Raw genomic sequence first — 17860 nt, forward strand, 5'->3', positions numbered from 1 at the left:
TGCATGTGGTTTGTGCCCAGGATGCATGAATAGTCAGAACAATTCACATCTGTCTCATGTTTGTCAGCTATAGATTCACTATATCACTGATTCTCAGTGTGGTTCAGAGACACTTTCAAGAGGGTCTACAAGATCAAAATTATTTCTATAATCCTTAGAGCTTTTAGATATTTAATGAAATAAATAGAGATATGCATAACTCACATGAGTAAAAGTTATTGTGAGGGGGAACTCAATAATTTTTTAAGAGTGTAAAAGGTCCTGAGACCCTAGAGTATGAGAAACACTGCCTATATAAATATTATTTAAGTTGCTCTTTTCTGCTCTCTAGTGGGCATCAATAGTCATGTTTTGTTTTTTCTTTTCTGTTATTAGTGCCGTGCCTCTCGGCTGGCATAGGGGTTTCAGAGCTGCACTCTGCTACTAGCCACTGGGTGTCAGCTATTTACTATCTGCCAGAATTTAGCTACTTAGCATCTTAAGGGCCATCTGCTACTTTCTACTGCCATCTGTTAACGTCTAGTGGCTAGTAGGAGCCTATTTGCCAAGGGCAAACTGACACATTTAAATAGTAAAGGGTGGTGAGCCATTATAAAGCAACCAGCAAAAGCTAGCATATGCCTCTAGGTCAAAATTTAGTCTATTCTTTTGATCAGTTTTCTCCTGGTGTTAAATCCAAGTCATGGATTCCAGAAATTATCTAATTTAAGGCTAGATATTTTATTTTACCTGAATACTTTTTAAAATAGATTTTTATTGCTATTCTTCATTCTGTATCATCCACATTTCTCTCTACCCCAACAAAGAACCAAGGTTGAACAAAAGAAAAAATTCAGCAAAATCAAGCAACATATTAGAAAATTTTGATATATGCAATATTCCACTCTTGTGGATCCCACCCCTTCAAAGGAGTTGGGAAACTCTTTTTATATGTCTTCTTTGGGACAAAGCTTATTCTTTATTTTTCCTAGCAATTTTTATTGGTTTGGTTGTTTTTTCCATTTATATTGTTGAGGTCTTTGTGTGTGTTGTTTTCCTAGCTTCGCTTGCTTCATTTTGCTCCATTTCAGTACATCTTTCATTGCTTCATTGCTGTGTTCACCGTATTTGTTGTTTCTTATAGGACAATAATATTTCATTACATTGATGTACCACAATTTGTTTGGCTATTTACCTGTTGACTATTAAGGGGCATCTGGTTTTGTTTGTTTTTTTTCCCCCTAATTCTTTGCCTTCTCTAAAAGTTTGCCATAAATATTTTGGTGCATGTAGGGTTTTTCTTTTTTTTATTATTGATTGTGTTGAGGTATGTGCTTAATAATGAAATCTCTGGGGCAGATAGTCATGGGCATTTCAATCATTTTTATTTGCATAATTCCAAATTGACTAGTAGTATCAATTTCACAGCTTCTCCAACAATTCACCAGCATTGTACATATATCTGTCTACATCATCTCTAACTATAATTATTCCATCTTTTCTAATCTTGGAAATTTGCTTGATGTGAATTGAAGCCACAGACTTGTTTTGTTTAAATTTATTTTATAATTATTTATTTGTAGCATTATTTTATGTGGTTTATAATACTTTAAATTCTTCATTGGAAGTTGTTTGTTCATATTCTTTGACCATTTGTATATTAGAGATTGACTTTTAATCATATATATTTTTATTAGTTGCTTGTATGTTTGATATCAAACCATCATCATACATTTTTGATACAAGAATTTTCCCCAAACAACTACTTACCCCATTTTTTCCTAGATTAATTCCATTCATTTAAGAGCTTTTCAAATTTGAATTTGAAAATAATCAAAATTATTTTATCTTTTGTAATTGCCTTTGGTTAATTCATCTATAAAAGACATATGATCTATTTCTCCTCTAATTTTTTAATGTTATAATGTTTTATATTTAACTCACATGATCATTTTAAATTTATTGTGGAATGTGGTGTAAGATGTCAGTCTGAACCTAATCATTTTACCCTGAATATCAGTGGTTGTACCATTCAAAAAACAAGTAGGAGAAAACCAGGTCAGATACTTTTCACTGTTATGACTAGGAGGCAGATTCCTAGTCAAACAAAGGAGAGAAGCAAATACAAAAGATAACATAGATTAGATGTGTATATATATAATGTATGTGTATTTGCACGAGCAACTAATAGAAATATGTAAAATCAAAACCCATTCCCCCAAAGATATAAGGTCAAAGGATATAGACGAATAGTTCTCAAAAGAGGAATTGCAAACTATTAACAACTATATGAAAAAATTCATCAAATCATTAATGATAATAAAAATGCATAGCAAAATTATAGGAAGTCTCTACCTCACATCTAGCAAAATGACAAAAGTGATAAAAGATAGGAATAGTCCATGTTGGAAGGCTGTGAAAAAAGGGCACACTAATTTCCCATTATTGGTAGAGATGTATCATTCTAGAAAACTATTTGAAATTTGGCAAATAAAGTCATTGAACTGTCCATACTATTTGACGCAGAGATTCCATTATTAAGCATATGCCCCAAGAAGATTAATGATTTTTTTATTATAGCTTTTTATTTTCAAGATATATGCATGGATAATTTTTCAGCATTGAACCTTGCAAAACCTTCTGTTCCAACTTTTCCCCTTCTTCCCCTCACCTCCTTCCCCAGATGGTAGGTAAACTAATACATGTTAAATATGTTAAAGTATATGTTAAATATGTTATATGTATACATATCCATACAGTTATTTTGCTGCACAAGAAAAACTGGACTTAGAAATAAGGTAAAAATAACCTGAGAAGGAAATCAAAAATGCACTTTTTACTACCATCTGTTAAAGTATAGTTCCTTGCATGAATGTAATAATGTTAGTGGGATAACTAATATCATGAATATAGGGAAGCATGAAAAGTTACATGAACTGATTCAGAATGAAATAAAGAGGGCCAAGAAAACAATAAGCACAATAACTAACAAGCCTAGAAACAAAACAGAAGGAGTGAAAATGCCATGTTGTGGTTCACACTCGTTTCCCAGAATTCTTTTCCTGGGTGTAGCTACTTTTCTTCATTATTGAACAAATGGAAATGATTTGGTTCATCTTATTGTTGAAGAGAGCCACTTCCATCAGAATGGATCCTCATATAGTATTGTTGTTGAAGTGTATAATGATCTCCTGATTCTGCTCATTTCACTCAGCCTCAGTTCATATAAGTCTCTTCAGGCCTTTCTGAAATCCTTCTGCTTGTCATTTCTTACAGAACAATAATATTCCATAACATTCATATACTTATTCAACCATTCTCCAATTGATGGGCACCATTCATTTTCCAGTTTCTAGCCACTACAAACAGGGCTGCCACAAACATTTTGGCACATACAGGGTCCCTTTCCTTTCTTTAGTATCTCTTTGGGGTATAAGCCCAATAAAAATACTGCTGGATCAAAGGATATACACAGTTTGATTTTTGAGCATAGTTCCAAATCGCTCTCCAGAATGGCTGGATATGTTCACAATTCCACCAACAATGTATCAGTGTTCCAGTTTTCCCACATCCCGTCCAACATTCAGCATTATCTTTTCCTGTCATCTTAGCCAATCTGACAGGTGTGTAGGGGTATCTCAGAGTTGTCTTAATTTGCATTTCTCTGATTAATAATGACTTGGAGCATCTTTTCATATGGCTAGAAGTAGTTTCAATTTCTTCATCTGAAAATTATCTGTTCATACCCTTTGACCATTTATCAATTGGAGAGTGGCTTGATTTCTTATAGAGTCAATTCTCTATATATTTTGGAAATGATACCTTCATCAGAACCTTTGACTGTGAAAATGTTTTCCCAGTTTATTGCTCCCCTTCTAATCTTGTCTGCATTAGTTTTGTTTGTACAAAAGCTTTTTAATTTGATACAATCAAAATTTTCTATTTGTGATCAATAATGATTTCTAGTTCTTCTTTGGTCACAAATTCCTTCCTCCTCCACAGGTCTGAGAGGTAAACTATCTTATGTTCTTCTAATTTATTTATAGAGATTAATGATTTTAAAAAAGGAAAAAGAAGGATTCAGATGATCCAAATCATGTATGGTTGCACTTTTAGAGGAGGCAAAGAACTGGAAACAAAATGCATAATCCTCAATGTATTGTTAAACAAATTGGGGCACACAAATGGAATAGAATATTGATTTTCTGCAAGATACAATAAATATAACTGTAGAGAAGCATGGGAAAACAATATAAAATAATTCAAAGTGAAGTTAGCAGAACCCAGAAAAACCACATACACACACATCCAATAACTACAATGTGAAAATGGAAATTGAAACTGAATGCTGGGCAATTATAACAATTGAACTTGATTCCAAAGAAGAGTCCTTGTTTCCTTGTTTCTTTCAAGGGTAGGGACCATGTTCCACACAACATTTAATATCAGACTTTTATATATATAGTTTCATTTTATTAAATTATTTTTGCTTACTTTTTGTTTTTGTTCTTTATTATAAGGTATGGTTCTTTGAAAGGGTGTACAGAAAACTAAATTTGCAAATATGAATTGTATAAATGCAAAAGATATTAATTAAAAGAATTTATTAAGAAACTGCTGCAATATGAAGACTGAACTTGGCTCCAAAAAAGAAATAAGACTAGGTTTTTCCCCTGCTTCTTTATAGAGGTGGACTATGTAAGGGACTATGGATATAGAACACATTACCTAGGCAATATCAAACTTAAAATGTGTTGGTTAGTTTTTCTGAAAATTTTCCTCCTTTTTTTATTCTCTATTATGAGGGATGGCTCTCTGGAAGTGAAGATACAACATGTATCAAAATTCTAAACTTACTCTTCTAATCCACATATATACTAGCAGGTCCTTAACGCATAATCGGTTACATCTCCCCCGTAGGGTTCTAATGATATCTCAGAGAGTCATTGAGGTTTTCTCCAATGCTAATAGCTTAAGTCCCCATTCTAATGTTCTCTTCCCAATATCATTCATCAGTGATGAATACCCCAATATAATTTGATACATTGGTATCTCCTATCACCAATAGGTAATTAATATCAATTAGTTTTTGTAAAGTTATTTTTTACTTAGAAGTAAGAAATATAAACACAAACATATCTCTTTCCCACTCCCACTATCCAATATGGTAGTAGCAATCATGTTGAGTTTGAATCCACTTTCCCTAGAGACACACTGTTCTATCACCTCAGTGGCTAGGGAAAGCAGACTCAAACTTAACATGATTGCTACTAAACTTTGTCCCATTAAATTCTTTTCCAAATGTGATATAATCAATGAACAAATTGTTCCCTTGCAAGGATTTGCATCTCAGCTGCCTGTTTAGTCAATCCATTGCTAGGCTGGATCACAATAGTCACTGACACATTACTCTTCACCAGGCAACCAGCAAACTATAGTACAGATTCCACTTCTTCCATTAGCTCTTCTAATTTTTCAGAAGTCATAGCAGAATCTCCTACATTCATTTATATGGGAGTAGGAAAGATTAAAACACAATCATGAGAAAGAACCCAGAATATCATGTGCTCAAGGTACATAGCATCAGTTGGATGATTAGTGCCTTTTGGGAGCATTCTCAGTTCCAGTTCAACAGCCAATCAAAAAGGCTTCAGAACTCAGTAAGCAGACATGAAGCTAAAAAACAGTCACAGGATTGCTGTTAATGCTCTGAAAGAGAGAGCATAGCCCCTTCATCACTTGTCATCACATACTTCCAGAAGCAGGCTCCCCAGCACCACCTCCTTACATCCGTTGGTAGCAGGTAAAACCTATTATTCCAGGACTAAGCCCTTCGTTGGCAGTTCCCTATTATACATTAAAAAATATAGTTGATGTAGAGAAAAAAATCAATAAAATGTTCTTTAAAAAAAAAGAAAAGAAAAAGAAAACCCTTTAAAAATCTTGTTAAATCTGCTTTTTCGACCAGGATCTCAAAAACCTGTTCTAAAGATTACAACAAAACCCCTAAGGAGCTGTATGGAGGCTGGGGTGAAGAAACTGCCTGATTGGCATACAGATGAAGCAAAGGGCAAGAACAAAAGGGCTAATGGAAACTGGTAGGGCTGTCGGCCTCTTCTATATTCATGATTGTATTACGCATTCTTGCTAGCCAAGAAATCTCCGACTTTTAAGCTGCATTTTTGCCAAAACAAATCTCACTACTCTCCACAGATTTTCAAGAATCACATGAAGAAAAAAAGGTTGAAACGCTCAAAGAAATACAAATTTAAATAATGCTGAGATTTCACCCTATGCCTATCAAATTGGTAAATATACTAAAAACCAAATATAATCCAATGATGACTGAACTGTATTATAACAGATACATTAGTAATGTGCTATAGATTTATGTAATGTTCTAACCTTTTTGACCTAGAGCACTCACTTTGGAGGTAGAATAGGGAAGGCAGGACAGCATACTCCTTCTCTGAGATAGCATCTCTGTACTTCACTGTTGCTCTTCTAGAATTTCTCATTGTGGTTCATCCATCTCTTTCTATCCCATAGAGTAGAACAGAAATGTTCTGTCTCTCAATTAAATTACACATGCCCCAGAAAAAAGTAGCTTTCTAGCTAATTGTTAATGAGGAAAAATTATAATTCTGCAACAAATACATATATATGTCAAGGAGAATTTTTTAAACAAGCATAATAAGAGTATGTTCATGAGTTGTTTTCACTAACTAAATAATCATTTACAAGTCATTATCCTATGTTTCACTTGGTTTTTTTTTTCTTACTGACTTTTTTTATATCACCTGAAGCCTGGGATAGAAGATGTTGCTTTCACAGAGCTCTAAATCTGGACTAATTAAAAAAAAAACTGAGTTCAATTCTGAGAGTGACAGCCTGACTTTGTAAAGAAGGAAATCAAATTTTTGTCTTCTTTCAGACTTGGAATAGGACTTCAGAAAAAATCCATTAGACAAAGGCTCAAAATGGCTCATACCTAAGGGTATCCCCAGGAAGGGTCACCAGAATCTCTTCTTTTTTGTGGTTGTTAATAATAGCTTTTTATTTTTCAAAATACATACAAAGATAGTTTTCAACATTCACCATTGCAAAACCTTGTGTTCCATATTTTTCTTCCTCCCTGTCCCCTTTCCCCTCCCCTAAACAGCAAGTAATCCAATATAGGTTAAACATGTGTAATTTTTCTCTCTCTTTTTTTTTTTTTTTTGCCTTCCCTAACATTTTTTAAAGCTTTTTATTTTCAATACATATGCATGGATAATTTTTCAACATTGACTTTTGCAAAATCCTGTGTTCCAAATTTTCTCCCTTTTCTTCCCACCCCCTCTGCTAGATAACAGTAATCCACACTCAGTTCCCACAGTCCTCTCTCTCAGGGTAGATGGCTCTCTTCATCACAAGATCATTGGAACTGGCTTCAATCATCTCATTGTTGAAAAGAGCCAAGTCCATCAGAATTGATCTTTGTATAATTTTGTTGTTGTCATATACAGTGATCTCCTGGTTCTGTTTATTTCACCTAGCATCAGTTCATGTAAGTCTCTCCAGGCCTCTCTGAAATCATCCTGCTGATCTTTTCTTGTAGAGCAATAATATTCCATAACTTATTCAGCCATTCTCCAATTGGTGGGCAGCCACTCAATTTCCAGTTTCTTGCCACTACAAAAAGGGCTGCCACAAACATTTTTGCACATGTGGGTCCTTTTCCCTCCTTTATGATCTCTTTGGGATATAAGCCCACTAGAAATACTGCTGGATCAAAGGGTATGTATAATGTTCTGTTTGATTTTCTAGAGGTCATGGAAGCAGTCTTCCTTTCAGCAGAGTAATCACCACAAGGATAGTCAGGTGTTCAAGTCCAAATCCTTTATTATCTCCTTCCTGGAGCTGGGCAGCTTTCTTAAGAGCCTTTCAGACCAGACTTGGTCTCAGTAGGGGAAGGGTAGGAGGCCAGCCACCACAGTGGTGTGAGATGAAGTGATTGAATCTGTCTCTCAGTCCCATTCTGGCTGAGTTTGTCCCCGTTTATATGCTCTATTATAATTAGTTCATTTACAGTATACTGAGTATAAACCAGTCATTATATCACTAGGGAACCATTATTTGTTATAAGATTAAATCAATCATACTGAACTAGAGAACTATTAATCACCATGATAAACTAGATAATCAGTATAGTAGCTTATCAGTTCCACTGACTTAACACCTTGTAAGAATCCTTGTTTCAAATACAGAGTTCTGGTCCATAACAGGTATGCACAGGTTAGCCCTTTGGGCATAGTTCCAAATTGCTCTCCAGAATGGTTGGATCATGTTATGGGAGCCACCTGCTAGTGGCTTCTGGGCATTTAATTCTGATCAACAGAATAGATCCCTTCATGTGAGAGGATGATAACAATATAAGGAGACTGAGAGGCAGTTGCATTCTTTAACCTCTCTCCTCTTCCCTCTTGCTCCAATTTATTTCATTCCCAATTCACAAGCAATATCTGCATCAGTAAAGGCTGATTTACAATTCCCTCAAGTGTGTTATGATTCACAGCTATGGGGGCTTTTGGAAAACCAACCAGCCCCTTAATGGTACAGTCCCCTTTAACCTTTTACAGGCTTTCTGGGTTTCACACTTAGACATGGTCCTTTTTTTCCAGATAATATGATGGTTTGCCTTATTTTTTAAAATATCTTAGAATTAACAAAGAAATGAATTATGATAATAGTTTCAGAACATAAAATAAATCAACAAAAATTGTTGTCACTTCTATGTGGCAATAATAAAATCCAAAAGGAAATAATAAAAAGAGAAATCGCAATCAAAATAATTCATAAACTTATAGAGTCAATCTACCAAGACATAAAAATATAATTATAAAATAACTCTTTAAAGAAATAATGACATAATTAGAGGGACACTCATTACTCAAGGTTGTGTTACACTAACATGATAAAAAAAAGTTATAGTATTTTAATCAGTGTACAAATTTAGTATTAAACCAATCAAACTATGAATAGAATATCTTAAAGAGCTAGAAAAAACAGTAAAATCAATTTAGAGGAATTAAAGATTGAGTATTTAAAGTGAAATTACTGGAGAAAAAGGTAGAACTGAAAGAATAATGCATGAAGATCTAAAATCATGTTATAAAGCAATACTCATCAAAAATTATTTGATACTATTTATTTAATGAGAAGTAGAACAGACTAAATTAGCAAGAATCATGAATAATCAAAGTTAGTATTACAAAAATAATGTTATTTTCTTTTCTTTGTTTTTACCTAGACTTTCACAAATCTAAGAAAATAATTTACTTGGATAAGAAATCCAAGAAAATTTTCAAAGGACTACTGAGAAAATTAGAAAACAATTTTGTAGAAATTAGGTTTTAGCTCAACATGTTATATACCATAATAAATTAAAAATGAATACTTTTTTCCAAGTACAAAAGGCCACACAATTAAAAGCAATTAGAATAGAATGAAATCAGAGACCTTTCACAACCATGACTAGAAATGATCAAATAAATGATAGAGAAGATTATAAAAGACATAGTAGTTTTGATTTCCAAATTCTGGCATCAGGCAATCAAAAGATTATGACCTGTCCTGGAAGAGTGGAAAAGCTGAAATAGAATCAGGTGGCTTATTTCATGATCAGCAAGAATCCATCTCCAAAGTTCATATTTCCTTGGCAAATCCTAAGGGTTGCTACATAGTATCTATGTATAAAATGTTATCACAAATTGGTCCAGAGGGGAGTAGGAGGAGAAGATGTTCAATGAAACTAAATTAATATTTTGATATGACCATTACAATTTATTTTGGAATTTTGTTTACCTGGAACATCAGGTTCAGAATGAAAGAATATGCCTAATGCCACAAATAAATATGGTAACCAAACTTGTCAAGAGATTCTTAAGAGTATAGGTGTACAAAGATCATAGGCCAGGTGTACCAGACATACTCATCCCACATTCTAAGAATGTTAGATGTGGTCTTTACCAGTGTTCATATAGTTCCTGACTTTTGCCTTGGCAGGTAGACTCCCAAATGTTTTATATTATCTACAGTTATTTTAAATGAAATTTCTCTTTGTATCTCTTGCTGCTGGATTTCATTGGTAACATATAAAAATGCTGATGATTTATGTGGATTTATTGTGTATCCTGCAACTTCACTAAAGTTGTGAGTCATTTCTAGTAGTTTTTTTGTTGATTTTCTAAATATACTATCATATCATCTGCAAAGAGTGATAATTTGGTTTCCGCATTACCTACTCTAATTCCTTTAATCTCTTTTCCTTCTCTTATTGCCAAAGCTAACATTTCTAATACAATATTGAATATTAATGGTGATAATGGGCAACCTTGTTTCACTCCTGATCTTATTGAGAATGGTTCAAGTTTGTCCCCATTACATATGATGCTTGCCGATGGTTTTAAATAAATGCTACTGATCATTTTAAGGAAGACTCCATTTTTTCCTATGCTCTCTAGTGTTTTTAATAGGAATGGGTGTTGGATTTTATCCGATGCTTTTTCTGCATTTATTGAGATAATCATATGATTTTTGTTAGCTTGATTATTGATATGGTCAATTATGCTAATAGTTTTCCTAATATTGAACCTGCCCTGCATCTCTACCAGGATCTCTTCTTTAAAAAAGGAGTCATTATATAATAAAGAGATCATAGTCATAGAACAATTATTTATTTCCTATTCACCAAAAGAAATGTTTAAAACATAAAAGATTATTTAACATGCATTAATAAATATTTTTAAACACAAAGTCATAACCTATCACCATCAACATTATTTTTCCAAAAGTAAATGGATTCTATGGATTTGTTGAAGAGATATTTTACTTTACCTGAAACCTACAGTGTGTGAGCAGATCACAAGGTAAAAATCTTCAGACTAGCTAAGCATGACTCTTTAGTTACTTTGTTGGTTATTTTCTCTTCCTAGAAATGAAATGTTGCAGAACACAGTTGTTACTGGGCACATGATACCAATTGGAGAACCCAAAAACTCTTGAACTTATGAGGTAGCTGTCGAGGATAGTAAGAGGAGGGGAAGTATACAAAGGCAGAACAAGACAGCCAGGGATTTAACTTCATTTATAAACAAGGACATGCTCCCACTGCCATGAGCTCAAAATATGGGCTACTGTGATCGCCATAAGAAGAAAAAGAAAAAAATTTCTTTTCTCCCTTGCTTGAAGTCTAAGGGGAGTGAGAAGAGTCCCAAAGTGACATGTTTACAAGAGTATGGAATCTCTAAACAGATTTTCTTACAACCTACTAAGTGACTGTTTTTTTCTGACTCAGTTGCTAGTCATATTTGACATCACCACAATTATGGGGATCAAAGTACCATCAGGAGTTGCTATATCAGATGTGTCCTTTAGATTCATGTCCTCAAAACTCATGTCTGAATCCCTGGATACCTTATTCTACCTGTATATTTTTTCCCCCTCTGTGATTAACCTTGACAGATATCTTATGAGTCCAAGACTTCTTGGTGTACTAAGTTGGTGCCAGGTGCCCAGTAACAGTTGCTTCTGGCAATGATTCATTTCTAGGAAAAGAGGAAAACCAACAAAGTGAAGTGTTTGTTCCACGGATATGGATAGGGTCATTAACTTTTAAATACTCAATGAGTCATTGACTCTTTCTGTTCCAGACAATGGACTCTATGAAAATTAGAATTAAGTTGAATAGAAAGCAATGGCTCCATAAGAGAGTAAAAAATATTAGAACAAAATCTTAAGACTGGAAAAAATAGAGAAAAATATAAGATACCTTGCATTAAAACCATTCATCTAGAAAAAAAGGTCAAGAAGAGATAATGTAAGAATTATTGTAGTTCTCAAAAACAGTTTTTTTAAAAAAAAAAAAAAACCTGGCACCGTATTTGAAGAAATGATAAATGGAAACTTTCCAGATCTCTTAGAACCAAAGGGCATAGTGAAGCTAGGAAGAATCCAACAATCATCTTCTGAAAGCAACAAAAGTAAAATTCCAAAGAACTCTCAAGTCCAGAGCTTCCATATCAAGGAGAATAGAAAGCAGAAAGAACTAACAACCCAAAGAAAGATTGAATTACCAAAAAACTACAGTCAGCAATACACAAGGTCTGGCCACTTCTACTATAATTGAAAGTAGATATTAGAATATAATACTCTGAAAGGCAAATGATATGGGCTTTCAATCAAAAATAACCCCCAAAAGCTGAACATAATTATATGGGGGTGAGGGGACTGGAGGTGGAGAGAACAAATCTTTAATAAAGTACTTTCAAAGCATTCCTGATGAAAAGAGTAGAATTAGATTATAATTTTGAAATGCAAATACAAGTGTCAAGAGAAACCCAGAAAGATACATTTATTTGAGAAATTAGAAGCAGCTACATAAAATTGTAATCCTAATATTCTAAGAGGAAAATAAAAATAGTATAACTCTGGAATCTATCTTCAAAGATTTTGAGGGAACTAAAGAAAAAAAACAAAGGCAAATTAGTTATGTTCTGAGCATTTTGAAAAGTGAAAGATAAGAGAGGGTGAAAATGATACACTACTTCATGGACACAAACATAGATGCAACACTCCTCCCCACATACAGACACACGCACACACACACACACACACACACACACAAAGGTAATATAGAAATATATCAAACAAGGAAGAGTCAAGATCAAAGATTAAGGGCCACCACTCAGCTAGAATCTCCCAACATACCTTTCTAAACAACTTTAAATTTATGACTCATATCAAATTGTGGAGTATAAGAGCCAATGAAAGAGTAGGGCAAGAAGATACTTTTCTAGCCTAAGAAAACTTAAGAGTTTGGTAGGAAAAGTCTATGACACCAGGGTAGAGGCCTGTTCAAAAAGTCTTCCCACCCCCATTCCCAGTCATAGCAACAACAATTGTAGCAGCAGCAGTTTTAGAAGTTTTTAGGACAAATATGGTCAGGGAGTCAGACAACTGGTCAGAAAGAAATTACATGGAACACTTTTCTGACAATGGGTACATGTGGCAACTGGGAGCTAATGACTCCACAGAACATCAAGAAACACTGAAACAAGTCAAAAGAATGAAACAATAAAAGAAAATGTGAAATATTTCATAAGAAAAACAACTGACCTGGAAAACAAATTGAAAAGAGATTATTTATTGCATTACCTGAAATCTATGAAAAAAGAAAAGGCTTAAATATGTGGTTTTATCTTAAATCCAAAAGATAAATTAGATGTAGAAAGAGTCTATCAACCACCTCCTAACAGAAAATCCCAAAATGAAAATTCCTAAGAATATTATAACCAAATTCCAGAGTACCCATGTCAAAGAGAAAATACTTCAAGCATCCAAAAAGAAACAATTCAAATATCGTAGAGCCATAGATTTAGTAGCTTCCATATTGAAGAAGTAGAGAGCTTGGAATAAGATAATGTAGAAGGCAAAGTATCTGGGGTTACAATCAAGAATTACCTATCTAGCAAAACTGGATGTAATCCTTCAGGAGAAAAATGGGTATTTGATGAAATAACAGATTTTCAAGCATTCCTAAAGAAAAGACCAAAGCTAAATAGAAAAACTGATATTCAAACAGAAGATTCAAGAGAAACATAAAATTCAGTTCCAGCTTCAGACATTTATTAGCTTTTTGGCCAACTCAGTTAATCCCATTGCTATAGAGAGAGAGACAGAGACAAAGACAGAGATAGATATAGACAGACAGACAGAGATAGAGACAGAGAAACAGAGACAAAGAGACAGAGACAGAGACAGAGACAGAGACAGAGACACAGAGAGAGGATGGAGGAGAGAGAGAAGGAGGAAGGAAAGGAGGGAGGAAGAAAAGTCGAGAGGGAGGAAGGGAAAGAAGCATAAAAAGGTAAACATGAAAGAATCATAAGGAACTCAATAAACTGTTTATATTCCTATTTGGGATGATGATATATGTAACTTTTAAGAATTTTAGCATTATTAGGACAGTTAAAAGGAGTTTATGCTAACAGAAGACACAGACATGAGTCCATATTTTCATATCATCTCAAAAAAAAGTTATGGGATGAGAAAGAGGGATGTATTGGGAGAAGGAAAAAGTAGAATGGGGAAATTTTCTCACATTAAAAAGGAAGAACTTTTACAATAAAAGGGAAAATAGGAGGGGAGCTGAATACTTATTGGATTTGGCTCCAAGAGGAAATACCATACACACTAAATTAGATATAGAAATATTTAATCCTACAGGGAAATAGGAGGAGGAACTAAATAAAGGGGAGGAAGGCTAATAGAATGAAGGGTATATTAAGGGATATAGTGATTAGAAGCACAACAAATTTTTGAGGGGAGGAGATAGAACGAGAAGAATATAACAAGGGGAAAATAGAAAAAAATCATAACTATGAATGTGAATGGGATAAATTCACCAATAAAACTGAAGCAGATATCAGAATGGATTAAAAAATAGAATCAAACAGTATAGTGTCTAAAAGAAATACTGTTGAAACAGAGAGATACAAACAAAGTAAAAATAAGGGGCTGGAGTAGAATCAAATATATTTCAGCTAAGGTTAAGATAAAAAGCAGAGGTAGCAATCTTGGTCTCAAACAAAGCAAAAGCAAACATAGATCTGATTAAGTGAAATAACCAGGGAAACTATATTTTGCTAAAAGATACCATAGACAAAGACGTAATATCATTACTAAACATATGTGTATCAAAAGGCATTGCATCCAAATTCTTAAAGGAAAACTTAAATACGTTACAGGGTGAAATAGGAATCTATATGAACTAAATTAAATTAAATAGTAAAACTATACCAATGGGAAACCTCAACTTTCTCCTCTCAGATAAATTTAACCACACTATAGGAATATAATAAGGAGATGAATAGATTTTCAGAACAGTTAAATATAATAGCCCTCTGGAGAAAATTGAATAGAAAGGAGTATGAGACTTTTTTTTTCAACTAAACATAGTACCTACACAAAAATTTACTATGTATTAATGCATTAAAAACCTTATAACTAAATGCAATAAAGCCAAAATATTGAATACATAGTTTTCAGATCACAATTCAACAAAATATATTCATTAAAGGACAACAGAAACATAGATCAAAAATTAATTGGAAACTAAATTACCTAATCCTAAAGAAAGAGTGGATCAAAAAATAAATTATAGAAATAGTAAATAATTTCATTAGAGAATGACAACAATGAGACAACATACCAAAATTTATTGGATACAGCCAAAGCAGTTCTTAAAGGAAATTTTATATCTCTAAAGACTTGTACCAATAAAATAGAGAAAGAAGAGCTTAATGAATTAGGTCTTTAAAAAAAAAGCAACCTAGAAAAATTTAAAACCCTCAAACATTAAATTAGAAATTTTGAAATTCAAAGAGATTAATAAAACTGAAAATAAATTACTGAGCTAATAAGTAAAACTGAGGAAAAAATAAAATGGATAAATCATTGTCTAATTTGATTTTAATAAAAGAAAGAAGAAAACCAAATTGCCAGTATCAAAAATGAAAAGGGTGAATTTGCCACCAATGGAGATGAAATTAAAGCAATTATTAGAAGCTATTTTGCCCAATTATATGCCAATAAATATGACAATATAAGTGAAATGGACAAATAAGTTACTCAGATTGATGGAAGAAATAGAATACTTAAATATCCCTATATTAGAAAAAAGAAATTGAAAAGGCAAAAATGAACTTCCTAAGATAAAATACTGTAGGATTCTGAGAAGATGGCATAGTAGGTTGATAAATTTCAAGCTCTCCCAATTTCCTCCACAAATAGAAAAAAATTTCCCCTCAGGGAGAACTTAAGACTGGTGAAAAATCAAGAAGATTTGAGGCATAACAAGGGACTACCTAATACAACTCAACAAAATCTGAAGAAAGACCCCATGTCAGAATTAATCTGTCTGAAGTGCAATCACCTCCCAGCTAGCACTGCAGAAACACAAAATGGGCATCACTTGGGCTGGCTGGTTGTAGCTGATCCCTCGGCAGGAACCAGAGAAACTTTTACTTACTGGACTGCTTATCAAGTGGGGGTTTGAGTCCAGGAAAACAGAGTGAACCTCTGCTTATTGGGAATGCTAGGCTGTTGAGCCATAGCCCAGAGCAAGAAGGAATAGCACCTGGTGAGTACAAAAGCAGTAAGGCAGGGGCACTGCTGGCTATGGGCACTTGCAAGAAGGTGGAGCTCTTGGTTTGGGGTTCCTGGTTAGAGTGGAGAGCTGAAGGGAAGCTTGAGGCACCATCTCCTCCAACCCATGATTAAAGGTGCTTTCTCTAATACCTCTTATTAAAAAAAAATGCATCAGCAAAGAAGAAAGAACCCTACCATTGAAACATACCATGCGAACAGGGAAGACTGTGATTCATCTTCAGAGGAGAACATTTTAGAAAAAGAAAAAAAAAAAAAAAGCTTCTATCCCAGGGAGTAATGTGAAATGGCTCCCTACCCAGAGAGAATTTATAGAATTTAAAAAAGAATTTTAAAAATCAGATGAGAGACACTGAGGGAAAACTAAAGAAAAAAATTAAAACCATCCAAGAAAAACAAAAAGATTATGAAAAAATTTAACCAATTACGAAAGAAGGTACAAAGTCTCAAAGATGAAAATAACTTTGAAAATTAGACTAAGAGTAAATTGTGGTAAATGAACGTTATGGAATATTATTGAGAAATGACCAGCAGGATGAATACAGAGAGGTCTGGCGAGACTTACATGAACTGATGCTAAGTGAAATGAGCAGAACCAGGAGATCATTATATACCTCAACAACGATACTATATGAGGATGTATTTTGATGGAAGTGGATCTCTTTGGTAAAGAGAGCTAATTCAGTTTCAATTGATCAAGGATGGACAGAAGTAGCTACACCCAAAGAAATAACATTGGGAAATGAATATAAACTGCTTACATTTTTGTTTTTCTTCCCGGGTTATTTATACCTTCTGAATCCAATTCTCCCTGTGCAACAAGAGAACTGTTCGGTTCTGCACACATATATTGTATCTAGGATATACTGTAACCTATTCAACATGTAAAGGACTGCTTGCCATCTGGGGGAGGGACGGGAAAAATCGGAACAGAAGTGAGTGCAAGGGATAATGTTGTAAAAAAAATTACCCTGGCATGGGTTCTGTCATTTAAGTTATTTAAAAAAATAAAATTAAATTAAAAAAAAAGAAAAGAAAATTAGATTCAGAGAATAGACAAGGGGAAGTCAGTGAAGCTATGAGAGACCAAGAAATAACAAAGCAGATTATAAAGAATAAGAAACTAGAACCAAATATGAAACATCTCATAAGAAAAACAATAGATCTGGAAAACAGATCAAAAAGAGAAAATATAAAAATAATTGGACTGCTAGAAAGTTGTGATCAAAAAGAGAACCTTGACACAATAATGCAGGAAATAATTCTAGAAAATTGTCCTAAAGTGATAAAAACATGAGGAGAAAGTAGAAATTGAAAAAATTGACCGATCACCACCTCAAAGATATCCTTTGTGGAAAACACTAGGAATATTATTGACAAATTTCAAAACTTTGAGATCAAAGAGAAACTTGCAGATTTTCAGGACTTTCTATCAACTACACCCAAACTTAGCAAGAATTTTAACATATAAGAACCAATATCAAAGAACAATATTTTAGGAATTCAACACTGACAAACTATTTAAACATGAATAATTTGTTTATGTTTCTTTTTACATAGGAAATATATACTTTGTGTTTAATATTTACAACAACAATAAACTCAAAAGAAAGACTGGCAGAGTAAAGGTAAAAATAGTAATCACATTATACAAATGAGATGCAGAGGAAGA

Source organism: Antechinus flavipes, chromosome 5 (genome assembly GCF_016432865.1).
Source record: "Antechinus flavipes isolate AdamAnt ecotype Samford, QLD, Australia chromosome 5, AdamAnt_v2, whole genome shotgun sequence".
Lineage (NCBI taxonomy): Eukaryota > Metazoa > Chordata > Mammalia > Dasyuromorphia > Dasyuridae > Antechinus > Antechinus flavipes.